The sequence below is a fragment of the Mytilus trossulus genome, chromosome 3, assembly GCF_036588685.1.
Source record: "Mytilus trossulus isolate FHL-02 chromosome 3, PNRI_Mtr1.1.1.hap1, whole genome shotgun sequence".
NCBI lineage: Eukaryota > Metazoa > Mollusca > Bivalvia > Mytilida > Mytilidae > Mytilus > Mytilus trossulus.
This window is the reverse complement of record NC_086375.1, coordinates 519,713-542,169: the sequence shown is the minus strand read 5'-3', so window position 1 is coordinate 542,169 and position 22,457 is coordinate 519,713. Positions and strand designations below refer to the sequence as shown.

At 31.0% G+C, this 22,457-nt stretch overlaps 1 long non-coding RNA gene across 2 annotated transcripts; it reads left to right on the top strand.

The window, feature by feature from the left end:
* Nucleotides 1–12,422: 12,422 nt before the first annotated feature.
* On the top strand, nucleotides 12,423–21,608 carry LOC134709162 (uncharacterized). 2 transcript variants are annotated; one of them, XR_010105901.1, is made up of 6 exons: nucleotides 12,423–12,686; nucleotides 15,108–15,194; nucleotides 16,288–16,467; nucleotides 17,089–17,147; nucleotides 17,981–18,088; nucleotides 21,439–21,608. It is a non-coding gene; the product is annotated as an uncharacterized LOC134709162 (long non-coding RNA). The 2 variants fall into 2 exon arrangements; XR_010105900.1 differs by lacking the exon at nucleotides 17,089–17,147.
* Nucleotides 21,609–22,457: the final 849 nt, after the last annotated feature.

The window sequence follows — 22,457 nt, the reverse complement described above, 5'->3', positions numbered from 1 at the left end:
AATTTAATAGTTTTCATACCTCAGACTAACTCATATAATAAAATTATTTGTCCACAACAACCAAAACTGATCATATAAGTATTTTATTATGTAAATCAATATAGCTGCATTGTAAATGAGTTGTATTTTCATGTAAGGATTGATTGTTTAATGAAAAAGGTAGCAATATTTGAATATAATGACTAAAAAAATTTCCTCGCATTTATTTAGAGTGCCAGCATGTACTTTTTTTTATTCAAAATATTGAATCGTAAACAAAATTCAGTAGTTTTCATACCTCCGACTGACTCATATAATAAAATTATTTTTCCGCAACAACCAAAACTGACCATATAAGCATTTTATGATGTAAATCCATAAGGTAACATAGTAAATGAGTTCTATTTTCATGTAAGGATTGATTGTATAATGAAAAAGGTAGCAATATTTGAATATTATGACTGAAAATTTGGTTCGCATCAATTTAGAGTGCCAGCATGTCCTTTTTTTATTCAAAATATTGAATCTCAAACAAATTTCAGTAGTTTTTATACCTCAGACTGACTTGTTATATATAATTATTAGTCCCCAACAACCAAAACTGACCATATAAGCATTTTATTATGTAAATCTATATAGCCACATAGTAAATGAGTTATATTTTCATATATAGATTGATTGTATATAATAAAAAAGGAAGCAATATTTTGATATTATGACTAAACAATTTTGTTTGCATCAATTAAAACTGTGCCAGCATGTCCTTTTTTATTCAAAATATTGAATCACAAACAAAAATCATTAGTTTCATACCACAGACTGACTCATATAATAAAACTATTTGTCCACAACAACCAAAACTGACCATATAAGCATTTTATTATGTAAATCTATATAGCCACATAGTAAATGAGTTATATTTTCATGTAAGGACTGATTGTATAATGAAAAAGGTAGAAATATTAGAATATTATGACTACAAAATTTTGCTCACATCAATTTAGAGTGCCAGTATGTCCTTTTTTATTCAAAATATTGAATCGTTAACAAAATTCAGTAGTTTTCATACCCCCGACTGACTCATATAAAAAAATATTTTTCCGCAACAACCAAAACTGACCATATAAGCATTTTATGATGTAAATCCATAAGGCAACATAGTAAATGAGTTATATTTTCTAGTAAGGATTGATTGTATAATGAAAGAGGAAGCAATATTTGAATATTATGACTGAAAAATTTGATTTGCATCAATTTAGAGTGCCAGCATGTACTTTTTTTATTCAAAATATTGAATTGTAAACAAAATTCAGTAGTTTTCATACCTCAGACTGACTAATATTATAAAATTATTTTTCCGCAACAACCAAAACTGACCATATAAGCATTTTATTATGTAAATCCATAAGGGAACATAGTAAATGAGTTCTATTTTCATGTAAGGATTGATTGCATAATGAAAAAGGAAGCAATATTTGAATATTATGACTGAAAAATTTTGTTTGCATCAATTTAGACCATATAAGCATTTTATTATGTAAATCTAATAGCCGCCTAGTAAATGAGTTATATTTTCATGTAAGGATTGATTTTATAATGAAAAAGGTAGCAATATTTGAATATTATGACTGAAAAATTTTGTTTGCATCAATTTAAAGTGCAAGCATGTCCTTTTCTTATTCAAAATATTGAATAGTAAACAAATTTCAGTAGTTTTTATACCTCAGACTGGCTCGTTTTCTAAAATTAATTGTCCGCAACAACCAAAACTGACCATATTAGCACTTTATTATGTAAATCTATATAGTCACATAGAAAATGAGTTACATTTTCATTTAAGAATTGATTGTATAATATAAAAGGTAGCACTATTTGAATTTTATGACTCAAAAAAATTGGTGCGCATCAATTGAGAGTACCAGAATGTACTTTTTTATACTAATTATTGAATTGTAATCCAATTTAAGTAGTGTTCATACCTAAGACTGACTCATATTATAAAATTATCTGTCTGCAACAACCAAAACTGACCATATTAACACTTTATTATGTAAATCAATATCACGTCATAGTAAAAGAGTTGTATTTTCATGTAAGGACTGATTGTATCAATAAAAAGGTAGCAATATTGGAACAGTATGAATTTAAAAAAAATTGGTTCGCATCAATCATGTCAATTTAGAGTGCCACGTCCTTTTTTATTCAAAATATTGAATTGAAACGAATTTCAGTAGTTTTCATACGAATAACTCGTATTAAAAAAATATTTGTTCGCAACAACCAATACAGAACATATTAGCTCTCTATATAGCTGAATAGTAAATGGGTTATATATCCATGTAAAGGCTAGCAATATTTGAACTTTTAAATTGACGGGATGGTACAAATGTACAAACTTATGTTTCACTTTATAAATTATATCCCTGTACCATTTACGTTTGATCGTTTGTCAAAACAGAGGCTTAAATCATGTTAATCCAAGACAAACGAGGTGAATTTCGATTAAAAATCTTGTATTAAATGCACCGAGCTATTATAGTTAGGAATTCGAAGAGACAATTAAAAATGGGAAAAGAAACAACGTAAACCATGCTGTTTATATCCCATCATATAAAAATATTTCTCCGATGTCTCGGATAACCTTTCTTTCCGTATCGATATTTGTACATGTAACTATTGAAAAGAAAAAATAGAAAATCTGCTGATCAGTAAAAATAATGGACGTAATGGAATTGGTCATGCTAATTGTGTGTTATTTAATAAAATTAATATTCGAATTAAAAGAGTTTTTTAATTGTTCTAGTTTAAAACACATATACGTAAAATATAAAGAGTAAAAGTTCTTTTTTATGAAATAAATGTACAAATAGACTTGAAGTTTATTTCTAAATTTAGCCAATCAGTTAACGCGAAAAGTTTACTTTGAAGTGCACATAAAAATACACTTTTAAAATTTGTAGTAAACGCCCGTTTACTTTGAAGTGCACGTAAAAATAAATTTAACGAATTCTGAAGTAAACGCCCGTTTACTACTGACTAAACGGACACAAAGTAAATGCCCGTTTACTCGAGTAGACATTAGAAATTTCCATTTCGACCGCGTTAACGTAATTATAGTAAACGGGCGTTTACTTGTAAACGAGAAATTTGAAGTTAACTAATGAAATATGTGCACGCGGCGTTAACTTGCGTTTACTTTATGTAATGCTTGGTCTGCACCCAACTGTAGATTGAAAATACACTGACAAAGTATTAGCTAAAAAATAGAAAGACACACAGAAAAATAGTACAGAAAACACAACATAGAAAACTAGACTAAGCAACATGAACCAAATTTATTTGTCTTTTCCAATTGTCGTTACCATAATCCCTTCCGCTTTTCCTCAAATATGAGCTACAAAATTAGACTTCGGAATTGTACTTAAATGAGGAACAGGACGAGGCCTGCATGTCGAACAGTATCTGTTCACCCTTCCGGAGCATTTGCGACCATTCCAATATTTTGACGGGGTTCTGGTTGCTAAGTCTTAGTTTTCTATGTTGTATTATGTGTATTGTAATTTGTCTTTTGATCTTATTCTTTTATGTCATTGCCTTGTCAGTGTAGTTTTGGCTTATGAGTTTGAAAGTCCCTTAAGTATCAATCACCTCTCTTTCGTTGTTTTAAATAGAGGAGAGACACTATTCATAATATGCATAGTGCATTCCTATGTTTGATATTAAATCTTAAATTATGTTTTGATATTCAGTGCCTTTTCAATATGTAAACACTGCTGTTTCCAGCATCGAATCTTTTGTTTCAGTGTGCTAAAACCAGCATGCTAAAACGTTCATAGAAATTTACTTAGATTAGAATCATATGAATATTTACTCAGCAGCTGTTACTAGCTTCGTGATTTATTCATTACTTGTAATTTACTTTAAACTAGTTATCAGTATCAGAGAGATATTTTTAAACGGTATTTTTTGTCTTTTTGTTTGTTGTTTTTGTTTTGTGCTTTTTGCCAATCTGATAGGTGAAGCCATTTTAAGTTGATGTTAACAATTAGTTTTTAAATTGTGCTTTTACGACACTGTGTTAGGTAAAGGGATTGGTAAGGGGATCTACAACATCCTAATCTTATTCCAGGCATAGAAAAATAAAAACTGAGAATCACGAACCCCACCTAAAACTGAGGGTGATATCAGGTGTTCTAGAAGGGTAAGCATGAGTGATCTTCAAAAGTTAAAGTCTATTAAAAAGTCATGACTTTTTTCAAACAAAAAATGTAGTTTCTAGAGGCAAAATTATAATACTATACCAGAAAAACAACGGTATATTAATAGTTAAGGTATTGAAGTATTAAAATGAGTTTATCTAAGCAAGCATCTTGTTTCATTATAACGGTTAATCTGCAAATGCCTAAAAAGAAGCTGTAAGAACAGTCTAGAATTGCTGTGATCAGCATGTTTAATAAAATGCGTGTTAATTTTATAACCATAAAACCCAATTGCGTCTATATGATACGTATGTACAACAACAATCTCGTGTCAGAAATGTTTTACCTACTGAAATCCCCCTATCGTGTCATATAAAAACATATTTTTTTAAAAACATTGCCAAAACACATGTTCTGAGGTCCGATTTTAATGACATTTCTAATTTAATAATCACAATTCAATATGAACATTTTTATGTGTAGGACATATCGTTACTCAGAGACATTATTAGTATACAACATGTTCAGATATTTAAATTATAATAATTTAATTTTTGTCATAAATAGCACTATGATTTGATTGACAGAAATTCATAGTTGTCTTCAAGCAGTGATTTCTATTAAAATATAAATCCTCACATATTTCATACTTATTGCAAGAAATATAAGAAATTAGTGTATCTGATAAAAAAAAAAAAAAGAAATATCTTAAGAATTTAAAAAAAAGTTTTTTATGTAAAATAATACGTAAATTTCTGATAGTTGAAATACTTTTTAGTGTGTAGTAAGTGTATTGACTGAAATAAACACTACAAACGTTAAACTGTCACCATCACCAATCGGTTGGTTAATACAACGTGTATATGGTTCTACTCACTAAACCGATGTTTTCGAGATCTTAGATCATAAGATACGAGATAGGTTATCTGATTAGCTTATTTCACGATTTTTCTTATACTCGTTATATAAATTGGAGGTTGGAGGATCAATGCATTGTAGGAGACACCCTCTCTCTTGAGACAGCTGGTGTTATTCTATTTCAAGATCTTAATTTTTTTCCATTTTGATTTTAAAGTGTCAACCACCACACCTTTTGACAAATGCATTTGGTCTAATGATCTGCCAATTATTTTGTAGATCGAAATAGTTCTCCTGAATGCATTTAGTGTTTTGCAAACAAAAAAAAACCAAAAACAGAACAAAATCACACTTTAGAACCTACCAAAAATGATCATTCCAAAAATGTGTATGTTTAGAAACCCACTACAGTATCGCTTCATAATGGTCTGCATATCGAACAGATCTTAATCAAGGATACCAGGCTTATTTGGTATGACAGACGCCCGTTTCGTCTACATAAGACTCATAAGTGGTACTCAAATACAACTATTGGAACGCCAAACCAAATACAAGGTTTAAACGCATTTATAACTGAAAATTCCATAAAGTTGTGTCAAATACAATCTATTTAAAATTAAATCTTTTAATTGCTCCTGTTCTGATATGTTGCGCATCCTTGATAAATTCAAAATATAAAGTATAAAGCAAAATCACAAAAACACTGAGCTCCGAGGAAAATTTGAAACGGAAAGTCAAGTTCAAACTCATCAAGCAAATGGATAACAAATGTCATATTCCTGACTTGGAACAGACAAATTATGTAAAAATAGGGGATTTAACCTGGTTTTATAGCTAGATAAACCTCTCACTTGTATGACATTCGCATCACATTCCGTTATATTGACAAAATGCGTGAATAAAACAAACACACATAAAAGGTTAACATTTCAAATGAATTAATAGCATTGATGACATATTTCTGATATGTGACAGGCATTGAATTTTGTAGAAAAGGGCGGATTAAAACTGGTTTTATAGATAGCTTCACCTCTCACTTGTATGTCAGTTGCATCAAATTTCATTATGTTTACAACGATATGAGATCAAAACAAACAAACATAGTAGGTGTAAATGTCAAAAATAAGGGCAAAGCGGTCATCCTCATTCGTTCATTTAGAAAAATATATAGATATACAAAAATGCAACATGTCCTAACAATATGTTTCGCTTTTTTTGTTCCTTAACTAATTATCTTTTGATCTAGAGTATCAATTTTAAATTCAATTTCAATTATATACCTCCAAAAATTTCAATTTTTCCCAATGCCATTCAAACCATGCACTCTTGATTTTTAATAATATTGACAAATTACCCTCAAACAGCTTTGCAACAAGTTATAAAAACCATAATGAAAAATAATCAAAGAATTCAAATTCGCGATGAACTAAATAAGATTGAGAGATGATTTTATGTCAAATCGCTTGCTCTTACTTCTGTTTAAGGTCGTTAAGTTTTCTAAGTGCAATGTTTCTTTGTGAAAGAGCTTGTTGCTTTTCTGCTTTTAATTGATCCTTTTCCTTCTCTAATTGGGCCAACTTTATATCTCTTTCTTCGGAACACCTTTTCTCTCTCTTTAACTCTTTATTTAAGACGGTGACTTCTTTTTTCTTTTCATCAATTTCTTTATTTAATCTATCAATCTTAATTTGTATTTTGTGCCGGTTTTCTTCAATTGATACTTTGAAAGCTCCAAGTTGATTTTCTAAAATCGACTTTTCGTGTCGTAGTTCACTGATCTCCAAATTTTTTTCTCCAATTTTATTTTCTAATCTTTTTACTCTGGCATCGTGTTCTTGAAGTGCTTCCGAAACACCAACCTTCACTAGCTGTTTGAAGAACGGTTGAAGGTCTTTCCTAAAATGGTAGAAAGGAAACTATCGTACGAAAAAATACCATACCGTTGAGTCGGCTACAAAACATGAATCAATTCAATATCAGCCTTATTTATATTAAAACAATTTACGAAAAATCATTCCACACAACCTATTAAAATTGGATTCCTCAGCATTCATTTATTATCTATAGTTAAAAGTAAAAGTTGAAAATGACAAAATTAGCTCTAGTGTTTTTTGCTATTTGTTTCATTGGTTATTGTCTTATTGATATTTTCATATTAAATATTTATCAGTGCTAGGTGGCCACGTGGTCTAGAGCGATGGACACAGTGAGGCGGTGTTGCTTCAGTATCCCATAAGCATGAGTTCGAACCACGGCGTTAAAACAAAAAAATGATTTCGCACATTTGCAGATTTTACATAGTTGTGTATATGTTACAGTTAATGGGTGAAATAAGGAATTACATTCAATTACAAAATAATTCAGTAAAAACCTGTAGTTACTAACTAATTTAATAATTACATGTATTTACTGATTGTTTTATTGATAACATGTATGTACTGATTATTTCGTAATTTCACAGCTATTTAGTAACTTGATATTTTTGTTATAAACTTTAAGACCTAATCCAAGAAACCAAATAAGAAACTAAAGGGATAGGGATTGTGGGGCTTACTTTAGCTTGAGGAATCAACTGCCCTTCAAGACTGCATAACTTTAACTTTTGATTGTGAATAAAAACTTGAAAATAGTTGTTCAATTTTTGAAAACTGTCAAAAATTCATTTGCAACATGCAATACAATGGTATTATTCCGAACATGAGAAATACATTTATGACACCAGTTCTGTTTGATGATTGACATTCGATAATGCCAAATTTGGTTAAGTGATCTTGATAATTCATAATAAAATGAAAATGTCTTTCAGACACACTTCACGGCTGTCATTCCGTCTATCAAAATAAAATGATCGCGAAAGATCTGGTATTAATGTGTTTTTTGCAAGTTCTTCCGAACAAATGACAAAATCAAATAAAAAAAAAAAGTCTACCAAACATATGAGAAAAAAATATGATATATGTTTCTGGTTAAATGATAGAAGAAACGAAAATTAAAACCTCGTCAGGCATGTTTTCTAGTCATTTTGATAACATTAAACTGAAATGGCTGCTTTGTATATATCATTTTATTCTGGTATCACTTAAGTTGGACAAAGGTATACAGAAAAACACATTAGTTTACATAATATTGCATATATGTACATTTGTTGAGGAAGCATTAACTATGAGCTATACTTAAATAGCGAATTATAATTTTTTTTATTATAATCGCTTTCATAAATGATTCAACAAAAAAAAATCGAATTTGTTTTTATATCTCGAAGCTAATTTCCCTATAACATTGCATAACAAGGTACATAAATATGTATAAGTTGGTTAAGACTTTGTTGAGTATTGTTTAAACGAGGTCGAGTATAGTTCAGACACATATTAAAAATGGTTAAGTACTCTGTCTGATCGAGTACAAGTTCAGACTACTAGTATTACACAGGTAAAATAGCTACGGACGTTTCACGGACGTGGTAATAAACGTCCGTAAAACATCCGTAAAACGGATGTATTACGGATGAAACGGTTACGTCCGTAGAACGTCTGTAAATATACATTCGTAAAACGTACGTGTAAAAACTGACGTAAAACGGATTGTCCGTTTCACGGACGTATCTTAAACATACGTATTACGGACGTTTCTGCAATATCCGTATTACGGCCGTTTCATATTCAAAGATGTAAAAGTACCATGCATGATATATGCACGACTGCTAATACACGTACAAAGTAAAATTCTTAACTTGCTTTCAGAATTCTGCATGCCAGACATACATATGTATAGTAAATCTCTGCTTCAAGGCTATAATTTTAAATATTAGCATAATATGAGTACATACATGTATGAAGTGATTTTTTATTATTAAAATAATTAACTTTTGTTCCTTAAGAACATCCATTGGCAACTACCCTATATTTTAAGCCTAGAAATAGTGTACTGTAATTTTTTTTAATTATAAATAAGCACTGAATTTCTCTCCCATCAGCCCAAAGAGCATGAAGGGTCAATGATAAGAATTAATGTAAAATAAAAAAAAAATCCATACCTATCCTATTTTTTCAAAGAGGTAATAGGAAACACATATATTATTTTATTTGATCTAATTGAAAAAAAATAAATCTTAAAAAATCTGTCCATTTTAAAAAATTTTAAAGGTTGATTTAATATTACAATTAATATAAAAAAAAGAAGATGTGGTATGATTGCCAATGAGACAACTGTCCACAAGAGACCAAAATGACACATACATCAACAACTATAAGTCACCATACGGCCTTCAACAATGTGCACAGCCAATACGCCTAGTCAGCTATAAAAATCCCAGATAAAACAATGTAAAACAATTCAAACGAGAAAACAAGTGGCCTCATTTTAAATAAATAAATTAATGAAAACAAATATGTAACACAAAAACAAACCACAACCACTGAATTACAGGCTCCTGAGTTGAATTATAAATACAAAGAGTGCTTGGTGTCTTTCCAACAACCAACTAATAATGGATGCATGGTTAAATAATTGCCATGGATGCAGTTAAAGAATATAAAACATCTAGCATATAACCTTAAGTATTTGTGATGCTTATAAGCGAAAATGACTGTATGTATATACTGTACAAGGCTGAATATTAAAATTACCTCAAACCAGGTTTCTTCACATGAGACCAATGGCAATGGATCTGACTGTTGAACTTGTCTAATATATATGATTGTTGATCATTCTGATTATCTGTCCAAGTACAAAACTATGCTAACAAGAAATTGCACATGAGCATATAGAAAGTACCTGAAAAGTTTCAGATTGTTTAATGTCTGAAGTAGTTCTACTGTTCCATGAGGATCATAAGATGCAGGGGGAAGGAAACACTCTTATCGTGTTTTAATCACAACAACCAATTGCAATAGTCACATGGTGTTACTTCGTCCCTAAACCCGCCCTTAGAATATGTTAAAGTCAGGCCCGTAGCCAGAAATTTCCAAAGGGGGGTTCGTTTGGCTCACAAACTCGACTTTAACAGTCACAATTCGATCTGAACATCCACTTTAACAGTGCTTATTAGTTTTCAAGGGGGGGTTCGGACAAACCCCCCCTGGCTACGGGTATGAAAGTAGTCTCAGAATCAATGTATGTAGAATAATGCCGCTGAAATTAACCTTTATCATACATTTATCCTCCTTTGGTGTGGAATAAAAACAAATTACCTGCTCCTATTTTATTTGTACTTCAAGCAAGCATTTTTGAAACCAGTACTATGGGAAGAAAGGGGTTACTATTTTTTTCTTGCAATTATTGTAAATATGTTTAGTTTTAATTTGTTTCCCTAGCATGTGCTTTCTTGTAATCTTCAACATATTGAAGTTAAGAAGTATTATGTAGATGAAGTATTTTTGGGCAAGATAGAAAATTACACTGTAAAGGGCCTTTTGATGTAGGTCTATTGTTAACGATGAGGTTGGAAAGGGGGTACCAATTAAATTGATTTATAACCAAAAATCCAATCAAACGAGATATTAAAGACAGAGAATAAAAGATAAAAACATCAATATTTAAACTTACCATTAAACATAACTGAACTGACTGATCCAGAATTTTTATAAAGGGGATTGGGGGCACTGACTGTTAAAACAACTGGGCTCTCGGTCATAAAACTTTACTCAGTACTCCGAGTACAAAATAAGTGCTCGAAACACAAAATCCAGTATTTAGATTGGTTGATTCTTGAGTCTGAGTACAAAAATCGTGCTCGAAAGTTTTATGACCGCAAGGCCAGGCCTCACTAGTTAGTCATGCATTGCCAGCGGCGAATCCTGAAATTTTCAGAAGTGGGGCCCACTGATCGACTGCCTAACTGAGGGGTCTGCTCCGGTCATGCTTCAGTGATTTCCTATGTAATCAACTTAATGCCCTGGCCCCTCAAAATTCACCTCTACATGCATTATCAATCAAATATTTCCAACAAAATGGGGAGGGGCAGGCCTGAGGGTGCCCTTAATTCGCCTCTGAATGTGTGCAACATGAACATACAAAATAAAAGAGTTAACTCAAGTACTGATAGTAAATAGTAAACAGTTCGGAACTTCCCGGGGTTGCTCAAAATTTGGCAACCTACGTCTCAATTGAAAATTTAGTAAGTACAATTTTGATTTGATTCGACATATTGACAAACATGATAACACAAGGGACACACTGACGACATCAAAAGTTTGATGTAGGATAAAAAAAAATCAAATAGTTTGGGAGGGTGGTGGATGGGTTGCTGCAAGTTTTGATTATCCCACATCAAATTTACATGTATATTCAATCATTTTTTTCAAAATTAAGTGAAGAAGGAGGAGAGGCAGTGAAAAAACTAGGTAAACTCAATTAAGTTTTGTTTATTCAACATTGAACTTTTGATGTCGTCCACAAGATCTGGTGAGCTTTCCGTTGAATATAGGAGGAGAATTATAAAACAAAATATATTGTTTAACTTTTGAACAATTGATGATCAAGTCCAAAATTTAGCAATTTCAAGGATCTATTAGGGTGATAATGTAGCACTGGCTATTCAAATATTTGTTGTAAAACCTTAATTGTATATAGAGTCAAGGAGACAGAAGAAAAAAAAACTTCAACGTTTCCTAAAAATCATGATTACAAAAGAAGGTCTGTCCGATTGGTAAACTTTCAATTGCACTTAAATGAATGATAAGTGAACATGTAGCCTCAAAAGTTTGATTTATTAGCCTAAAATAAAAAAAAATGCAGGAGTTAGAGGTATAAAGGACCGTGGCCCAAAGAGATCTTGTAATGAAAACAAAAAGTTACTTTAGTGGTGTTCATCATATAAAAATCATTTTGTATTCAATATTCAACTGTTTGTATGCAGATTCTAAGATGAATATAATAATCATTTATTTGAGAATTTATCAGTACTCTACACTATATATTCTTTCATGATACGGCATGCTTTGGTTTTATTTTTGACAAAATTTTGCAAAAATCGCTCTAGATTTCGCTTTAATTTATACTTAATTTCTCTCAAACTACTAAGCTGATTAAAACAAAACTTGTTAATTTAGTGATCAAAGTGAGTGAAATACATGTTTGTCATGTATAATGACTGAAATATTTGGATTATGAAGCACCTACATCACCAAATTATTGTCATGTCTTACTTATAACTCATTACTGTAATATGAATAGCATGTGCTAAAAATATATTTCGATTTGACTGTTGCAAGTTCTTCTTGACATGTTGTCTCCTGAAGTGTGTGAAATACTTATTTCCATGTGTAAAAAATATTGATCGTAAATGATCGTAAATATATATATGACATATATGAAAGCTTGGCAAGTGGAATACGAAAACCCGGAAATATCATCGTTGCCGTTTTTTACACTATGACGCAACTCATCCATGGACGCTCGTCTGCTGCTGAATTCATGTTTTACAGTTGAAAAGAATGGAAAGAAATATAGTAGTCCAATAGATAATACGAGGACCTCTTGTTTTTCAAAACTGTTGGGTCAAAAAGTTATTGTAAACAGATAAATTGAAATGGATAGCTTGTCGATTAACTGGAAGAAAGCGGTAAACGAAACGCACACAAACAAGAAAGTTGTGTTTCTTTTTGATGTAATACATACCCACTATTTTGTACTTGGAAAGCACAACGAAAGGTAAATATTATCATGCACATATTTAAGAAGATGCTAGTGGTGTACTATTCACGAAAAAACCATTTGACTTTATAAATTTCATCGCATGCAAACCCGAAAATCAGTCAAAGTCAGCTGACATAGCTGCGGAAACGTAGCTCTTCTTCTTTAATAGGCCATGGAAAAACAATTAGTGATTTCGTCTAACCTGACCCACTGCCAAAAGGGCCTAGTTTTTTTAGCAACCCTTTCTATAAATGTTCCCACACTTGTTGGTTAAGCTATCATGCAAGTTAGTTTTATTGGAAAGGGGGGTGCTTAGATGTTATTTGAAAAATATGCGGGACTGGATTTCTGTACAAGTTATAAAAAAACTAAAATTAATGTAAAGACTTACTTGTATAATAAACCAGGAACGAAAATATTGAAAAATTAACTGACAGGACAGATATTTCAAATTTTAAAAATATTGAAAAATTAACTGACAGGACAGATATTTCAATTTTAAAAAAAACACAGGATTATATTTTTATTGTAGCCCCACCCCATAAAAGTCAAGTGGTGGCTTACTTATTACCAACACGCCCTGCTTTTAAATTGCTCCACTTATAAAAAGGGTTTAATCTGTAAAAATATACTCCTTCTAAGAATAGCCTTGCCCAACTTGGGTAAAATCAAAATGAATATAATCAAGGATTTGTATAGTATACATATACAAATCCTTGATATAATATATAAAAGAATAAAGGTCTGCAAACTTGCCTTTATTTACATAAATTTGTACTTATGTAGACTACATAGTCCAAATAATTACGACTTCTTGAAAGGCTTTTACACAGTCGCCATATATCAGTATTTTTATGGCCCCCGCAACTTAGTTGGGGGGGGGGGGGGGCATTTAGCATATTTAGTTTTACCCTTGTTTGAAATTCCGTCATTCAGCAACAAACCATTATACCAAGTTTTTTTTCTAAACATCTTCAGATATTAGCTCATTGAACTTTTTATATTATTTATATTAACAAGAGCAACACACACACACACACACACATGTTGATGTATGAATACACAACGTAGGAGTGGGCGTGTCGCCATAAAAATTGACAACATTGAAAATAAAACTTATACTTTTAACCAATCAGAAGACAGTGAATACTTGAAATTTATTTATCGGATATTGGTATTACGTTGGCGTGGTCGTTGTCGTCCAAAGACATTTGGTTTTCACACTCTAACTTAAGTAAAAGTAAATAGAAATCTTTGAAATATAAACACAAGGTTCATGACCATAAAAGGAAGGTTGGGATGTTTTTGGGTGTTTTGGTCTCAACAGTTTTGGAATTAGGGGCCAAAAAGGCCCATATAAGCATTTTCCTATGTTTTCACACAGTAACTAAAGTACAAGTAAACAGAAATCTATGAAATTTTAACATACGGTCTATGACCACAAAAGAAGGTTGGGATGGATTTTGGAAGCTTTAGTCCCAACAGTTTAGGAACTAGGGGTAAAAAAAAAGGTCCCAAAATAAGCATTTCCTTGGTGTTTGCACAATATAAACTTTAGTATAAGTTAATATAAATCTATGAAATTTAAAAAAAAGGATTATGACCACAAAAGGAAGATTTGGATTGATTTTGAGAGTTCCCAATTAATTAGGGTCCAAAAGGGTCCAAAATTAAACGTTGTTTGATTTCATTAAAAAATGAATTATTAGGGTTCTTTGATATACCAAATCTAACGGTGTATACATATTCTTAATTTTTGGTCCTATTGAAAGGGTCCAAATTTAAACTTTAGCTTGATTTTCACAAAAATTGGTTCAAATCAGGGTCCAAAATTATTATATTCAGTATTGTGCAATAGCAATAAATCTTTAATTGCACAGTATTGTCATGATTGTGCAATAGCAAGAAATTTTCAATTGCACAGTAGTGCGCAATATCAAGAAATCTTCAATTGCACAGTATTGCGCAATAATAAGAAATATCTAGTTACACTAAATTGAAAAATAGCAAGAAATTTTCAATTGCACAGTATTGCGCAATAGCAAGAAATATTCAATTGCACAGTATTGTCATGTTTTCAAATTGGTCTATATTAAGGTCCAAAGTGTAAAAAATTAAACTTTGTTTGATATAAAAAAAAATTGGGGTTCTTCAATATGCTTAATCTATTAAAAGCGTCAAAGAAAAAAATAATAGTCTTTCAAGATGTCACACTTATTTGGACACCTATATACTACCCAGAAATTAGAAAACACTGATACAAAAATAAAAAATACAAATTTAATATATACATGAATGATATCTATTGATTTAAAATGATGTGTTATTTCTTAAACCATGATTGGAGATTCATATTTATTATTAAATTATTATGTAATTTATGTATTTATTTACTGTATCATAATCCAATGTAATCTATTTGGACTTTTTTTTCAGCTGACTCGAAATCATGCTGTTTGGGCCCTCGTGTACAAAGTACATAGGAAGTGGACTCCTTGAGAAGGTGAAAGGTCTGCTTTACATGTACGTAATGTTTATATGAAAATACAAAAAAGTGGTGATAGTGAATGAGAAAATAGAAGAATTTTTAAAAGTGTAAATTCACTTTTTTAGCTCACCTGGCCCTTAAGTGAGCTTATGCCATCACTTGGCGTCCGTCGTCGTCGTTGTAAACTATTTCAAGAATCTTCTCCTCTGAAACTACTAGGCCAAATACTTCCAAACTTTAACTGAATGTTCAACAAACATGGTCGCCATTGCTAAAAGTTTTAAAGCATCTAGTATAAATTTTATATTTCATTTCCTTGTATGTCAAGAAACATAGCTCCTATGGCTAAAATAGAACATAGGAGAAATGATTTTTTTTTGCTTTTGAAGAAAAGACTGATCATGATTTATACAATGCAAAATATAAAAAATGCAGAACAAAAAAACAAAATATGATAAACAGCAACGAAAGACAAATGGAACCACTGAATTACACTTAAAAGGCTTCTGAACATGGGACAGACCCATTCAAAAGGTTGTGGTGGGGCTAGACTAGTAGTTTGTGGTGTCAAACCCACATCCTTTAATTGGGGGCTGGTCAATTTTTCTCATTTCAGATTTCATAAATAAAAAGAAAATTTCTTCAAACATTTTTTTAAGAGGATTATAATATTCAACAGCATAGTGAATTGCTCAAAGGCAATTTTTTTTTATTAAGTTCATTAGACCACATTCATCCTGTTTCAGAAACCTACATTGTATGCTGTGTCGTCAACTATTTAGTCACAATCCAAATTTAGAGCTGAATCCAGCTTGAATGGTGTGTCCATACTTGACCTAGCCATTCAGGGTTCAACCTCTGCGGTTGTATAAAGCTTACCCTGCGGAGCATCTGGTTGGCTTATATAAATACACACGTATCACTGAAACAATTGCATTCAGAGCAAATCTGACCTGAGGTTAAAATGTTCACCAGGTTAAGAAGATCTATCATTTTTTTTAGGGAAAGTTTGTTGGTATAGCTTAAAAGATCAAAACTAATATCAGCCAATTTTGCTAGATCAAATATTAAATGCAATTTTGGCAGATATTATAAAGTCTTTATTTCATTAAACATTATTTCTTTTAGCATTTTCAATGGATGTACACGTACAAGTACTTTGAGAAGTAGGAGAAGCTAATCAACAGGACAGAATTCATTTGGGTCATTGCTGTCTAGATTATATAGTGGATTCATAGATAATCGAATTGATTTATGTGCATATGAGCACAGAGGAGCAGTAGTCAATGAATAATTTTGTGAGGAGAGGTATGTCTATATTAAAAATGACGACTTTATTTGATATAAATTTTGTTCTCTTTTCAAATGTGGTAAATCATGTACATGAAGTTTCCAAGATTTGTTTTAAAATTTTAAGTCATAGAGTTCCAAGTTTTGATTCTTGTTGTGGGCAAGTTTGAAAATTATCCATGTTAACAGTTAGAAGTGAGAAATTATTTTTTTTACAAAACCATTAACAATTTGTTGAGATTGATGATGAGGTCAGTTTAAGGAAAACAAGAAATAAGTTATAATGGTAAAGTAATTAATATTGTGCAATTGTAATAATAAAATAGGGTTATTGCATGAAAATTGTCCTGATTAGAATTTTATATTGCACGAGCTTGCAAGTACAAAAAAAAATGATTTATGTTCTACAAGGGACAATTTTTTCCAATATACATGCAATAATTTTGAAGATTTATTGCACTGGGTCAGTGAAATATTAGAATTTATTGCATGCTAACTATGGGTTAATTACTTTCTGTTGGAAATATTATATTTCTATGCAATAATTCTCCTTAGTGCTTAACTTCAATGTTGACAAGTTTCTAATTTCTTGATACAGGTCTGAATTTGGATTGTAAATAAATATTTGACATATTATAGGTTTCTGAATAAATGTAGTCAAAGAACTTGAAATTGGTTACACAGCTACTTTTGCATTGGTACGTACTATATCTGAACCAAAAATATGTAGTACTGGAAATATTTAGTAGTAGTACCATTTAGTTACTTTAAAATTATCATAATATTAAGTTCCTTTATTTTACAGTACTTGATTTGTAATTGAAAATTAAGTTCTACAGTACTTATTTATACGACCCCAAAATATTTTTGGGATCATATAATGGTATGATGTCATCTGCGTCATCATTGTCTGAAGACACACAGGTTTACGGATAATAACTTTAGTTTAAGGATCTTCATGAAACTTTTTCAGAAGGTTCAATACCTCAAAAGGAAGGTTGGGATTGATTTTGGGGATGATGGTCCCAACCGATTAGGATTTAGGGGCTCAAAAGGGGCCCAATTAAGCATTTTCTACTTTCAGTATAATAACTTATGTAGAAGTATTTCAATTGCTCTGAAATCATACCGCAATGTTTAAAACCACAAGTAGAAGGTTTGGACTCATTTAAGGGGTTATGGGGCCAAAGTTTAGGAATTGAGGGCCAAAAAGGGGTCAAAACAAGCATTTCTCTAGTTTCAAGACAATAACTTATGCGTAATTGTATGGATCTCTCTGAAATTGTACCACAATGTACCATATAACAAAGGAGAGGCTGGGATTAAGTTTTGATTTATTGCCTATAATATGTAGGAATTAGTGTTCAAAAAAGGGCCAAAAAGAAGCATGTTTCTAGTTTTCAAACAATCATGACAATTACTTGTGTTTAAGTGTATGGATCTCTCTGAAATTAAGTCAGAGCATCAGTTCATACTACATGTAGTTTTTGTCTGGACTTCTTGATTAATTTATATATATATACAATTTTAGCTTGTTACCAAATGAAAGGAAAGGACAGTATTGACAAGGATTGATATCACTGGTGAACATGTATGTCATGTAGGTGTGAAAGTCCTGCAAAACAGAACTGATATCAAAGTAAGTTCATCTGTAGAATTGCAGTTAATTTAGGTACTTTGATGTTATATTCCTAAAACTGTACATGTACACTGTTAGTTATTTTTCTCACTTTCTGATTCAATGCATGCATCAAGCCTTACTCTGCTCCCCTCCTACTGCTCCATACACACACACTTGAGATGTCAGAAATTCAGACTATCATAGCATTTAAATTACAAACTTTCCTAGTCAGACGTATTGATAAGTTAACGTTGTAATCATTTAGAAAACTTTAAAATATTTGCCACTGGAAGTTAAAATAAGGAAAAAAATCAACCAATTAATGATTTTGCATTAACTAACAGAATAAATTTGCAAACATATAGCAATTTATTGAATTAGATTATGTAAATGGATAAACCCTTCACGCTTTTTCAATGAACCAGACTCAACCAATAATTATACTGCAATCAGCTATTTTACTATACAGATAAAGCTATATGTATAAACGTTAGCTTTATACGTCAATGACCTCAACTAACCTATAAGCCCCGCCTCCTTTCCAGACCTACGTCACAACCATGACAACGTAAAGTAACAATGGTCAAACTTTTATCAATTTAAACTTTTATGTCTTCACATTGGATATTTATATACCATGTATATCAAATGTTATTAATTAAGTTCATTTTCCCTTTCTAATTCCTTAATTTCAGTAGAAAGACAATATCATGAATATAGGTATAGTGTCTTGATATATGAAATTTATTTGTATTCGGCACAAAACGGGAAAATGCTCGGTAGAACCTTGCATTTTCCCGTTTCTATGCCTCATACAAATAAATTTCATATTTCAAGACACTATACGTAAATTGTCTAAATATAAAGAGATGAGGTATGATCCTCAATGTGTCATTTAAAAGACCAATGGACATTATTATATATATACATGATATAATATAATGCTATTTCACACTTTCATTTTTTGTCAAAACATAGCCATAAGTATTTCTATTCTTGGTGGTGATGTTAACGATTTGTATAAAGTTTTATATTTTAGAAGGTAGAAGATCTGGCCTTGAAGTCATTAAACCTTTTAGTCAGTTATTATACGACCGCAAAATTTTAAAAATTTTCGTCGTATATTGCTATCACGTTGGCGTCGTCGTCGTCCAAATACTTTTAGTTTTCGCACTCTAACTTTAGTAAAAGTCAATAGAAATCTATGAAATTTTAACACAAGGTTTATGACCACAAAAGGAAGGTTGGGATTGATTTTGGGAGTTTTTATCCCAATATTTTAGGAATTAGGGGCCAAAAAGGGCCCAATTTGCATTTTCTTGTTTTTTGCACAGTAACTTTAGTAAAAGTAAATAGAAATCTATGAAATTTTGACACAAGGTTTATGACCACAAAAGAAAGGTTGGGATTGATTTTGGGAGTTTTGGTTCTAACAGTTTAGGAATTAGGGGCCTAAAAGGGGTCAAAATAAGCATTTTTCTTGGTTTTCCCACCATAACTTTAGTATAAGTGAATAGAAATCTATGAAATTTAAACACAAGGTTTATGACCATAAAATGAAGGTTGGTATTGATTTTTTGGAGTTTTGGACATAACAGTTTAGGTGTAAGGGGCCCAAAGGGTCCAAAATTAAACTTCGTTTGATTTCATAAAAATTGAATAATTGGGATTCTTTGATATGCCGAATCTAACTGTGTATGTAGATTTTTAATTTTTGATCCCGTTTTTAAATTGGTCTACATTAAGGTCCAAAGGGTCCAAAATTAAACTTAGTTTGATTTTGACAAAAATTGAATCCTTGGGGTTTTTTGATATGCTGAATCTAAAAATGTACTTAGATTTTTGATTATTGGCCCAGTTTTCATGTTGGTCCAAATCGGGGTCCAAAATCAAACTTTGTTTGATATCATAAAAAAATAAATAAATGGGGTTTTTTGATATGCCAAATCTAACTGTGTATGTAGATTCTTAATTTTTGGTCCTGTTTTCAAATTGGTCTACATTAAAGTCTAAAGGGTCCAAAATTAAACTTAGTTTGATTTTAACAAAAATTGAATTCTTGGGGTTCTTTGATATGCTGAATCCAAACATGTACTTTTATTTTTGATTATAGGCCCAGTTTTCAAGTTGGTCCAAATCAGGATCTAAAATTATAATTTGAAGTATTGTGCAATAGCAAGAAATTTTCCATTGCACAGTATTGTGCAATAGCAAGAAATTTTCCATTGCACAGTATTGTGCAATAGCAAGAAATCTTCTATTGCACAATACTGCAAGTCTTTTCAATTGCACAGTATTGCACAATAGCAAGAAATATCTAATTGCACAATATTGTGCAATAACAAGACATTTTTTAAATGGTGTTATCTTTCTTCGTCCAGAATAGTAGTTGAATCAACTTAAATCTTTGTTTTATACAATATACAATGTATATTCACTTTTTACTACCAACTGATAAATTAAAACAATCTTTACCATTCAGTGATAGCAAGCATTTTTGTAATACTTTTAGTAACTTTACCTGTATTTTAAAGATTTTAAACATAAAATACATGGTCAACATGTGCACTCTTAGGTCTTGTTGAGGCACAGGTTACCTATGAGATGTATGCTTAACATGCTTTCACAATTTTGTAAATACTTGTTCAACCTACAGCTTGTATTTAATAAAAGCTCTTCCTAGTTAGGTTTATGGTAGTTTAATCATAATTCCTCCATCATTTGCCCATTGTTTGAGTAATCTATTGATACTGTTTCTGCACATTGGTATATGAGACAGTGAGTACACACACAACTTTCTTTTAAGATTTCTTAAAAGGAAAGGCTTACATTTGTTTGACAGCAACCTTACAACAAAAAGTACAATAAACATGGACATGACAGCAGCTTTTACACAACCCCCAAAAATCACATCATCGTACGATATTGAAAATAAAATTAAAAAATGTTCCAATATTATTAGGGGGGAGGTCAATTTGCAACAGCATAGTGTAGTGCACAAAAGCAAAAAAATGGATATAAATTCAAATCAGATATCTAATTAAAGTTCTTTGTCTCCGTTTATCATATTTATTCTTTGTCAGAGAAACCTATTATTTGTCAAATATTTAGTTACAATCAAAAGTCTGACCTGTATCAAGTGCTAATATTTTGTCCATTTTTTCCCCAACTGTTCAGGGTTTTACCTCAGCACTCCTATCTCTGCACTTGGCAAAACAACTTATTTTAACATGCTAAACTAACATTTTGCAATAGGCATATATGTTGTAGGCTGTTTGGGACCTCTTAAGTGTATTACACTATTAATTATTATAACATTACTTCATGGAAGTTAGATTTTATATATTTTTATGAATATTTAATTTCAGATACCATCCACAGTGAATATGGTGAAGAATAACCAATACATGTACCATGAATACAGGACATGGAAGACCTCACAAACTTGGGAGTTTTACAAAAAATAGAACATTTAAATTTAAAAGAAGACATTTATTTTGACATTCATAGACTTGGAAAGTAAAGAAATTAGAATGTGAATAAAAATCCTTGGAAATAAAATTTTGAACTTTGAAGAAGATTGTTTGTTTTAAGAAAGTTTGAAGAAAAAGGATACATTCAAAACTGTAAAAAGGAAACATTTCAGTATTCTCAATTTATACTCTGGAGATCAATTACTCTTGATAAATAATTTAAAAAAGATCCTATAAAAGTAAGGAAATTTGGTTGAATTGCCAATGAGAAAAATATCAAACAGAGTTCACATGATGTGAGCAATTATAGGTCACCATATGTCCTCCAACAATGAAAAAACTCAACTATAAAGTGTGTTGTGAAAAGGTGTGGACATGACAAATTGAGAAACTAAAGAGCCTCATTTTATCAAGTTAATACATGAAAGCAAAGTATGAACCAAAGACCAGCACTGAAATACTTCTGATTATTGTTGATTTACACTTGAATATTCATGTAGAATGTTTAAAAAGATTTTAAATCAGAGTTATCATCAATATTCAACTTGTTAAACAACAAGTGGCGTACTGTATGACAGAAAGTTCTATGTCAAAATCCTTGTATTTGTATTGCACCAGAAACAAATTGTAGATAGAACACTAGGATACTATAAGGAAATGTAGATAAAAAGTATCATCACCTTAAAATAAAGAAAAGCATTTTGTCATTGACAGTTCCATCAAAAGTCTCAGCAATACAATGCAACTGTTACATACAAATCAAACTATACTATATACTATAATAAGTGTGTTATATATTCTACAATAAGTGTATTATATACTATAATATACAATATATTATAATGCATAATAATAATAGACGTTATACGTCCGTGGTACAAAACATCCGTATTACGGTCGTGGTACTAAACGTC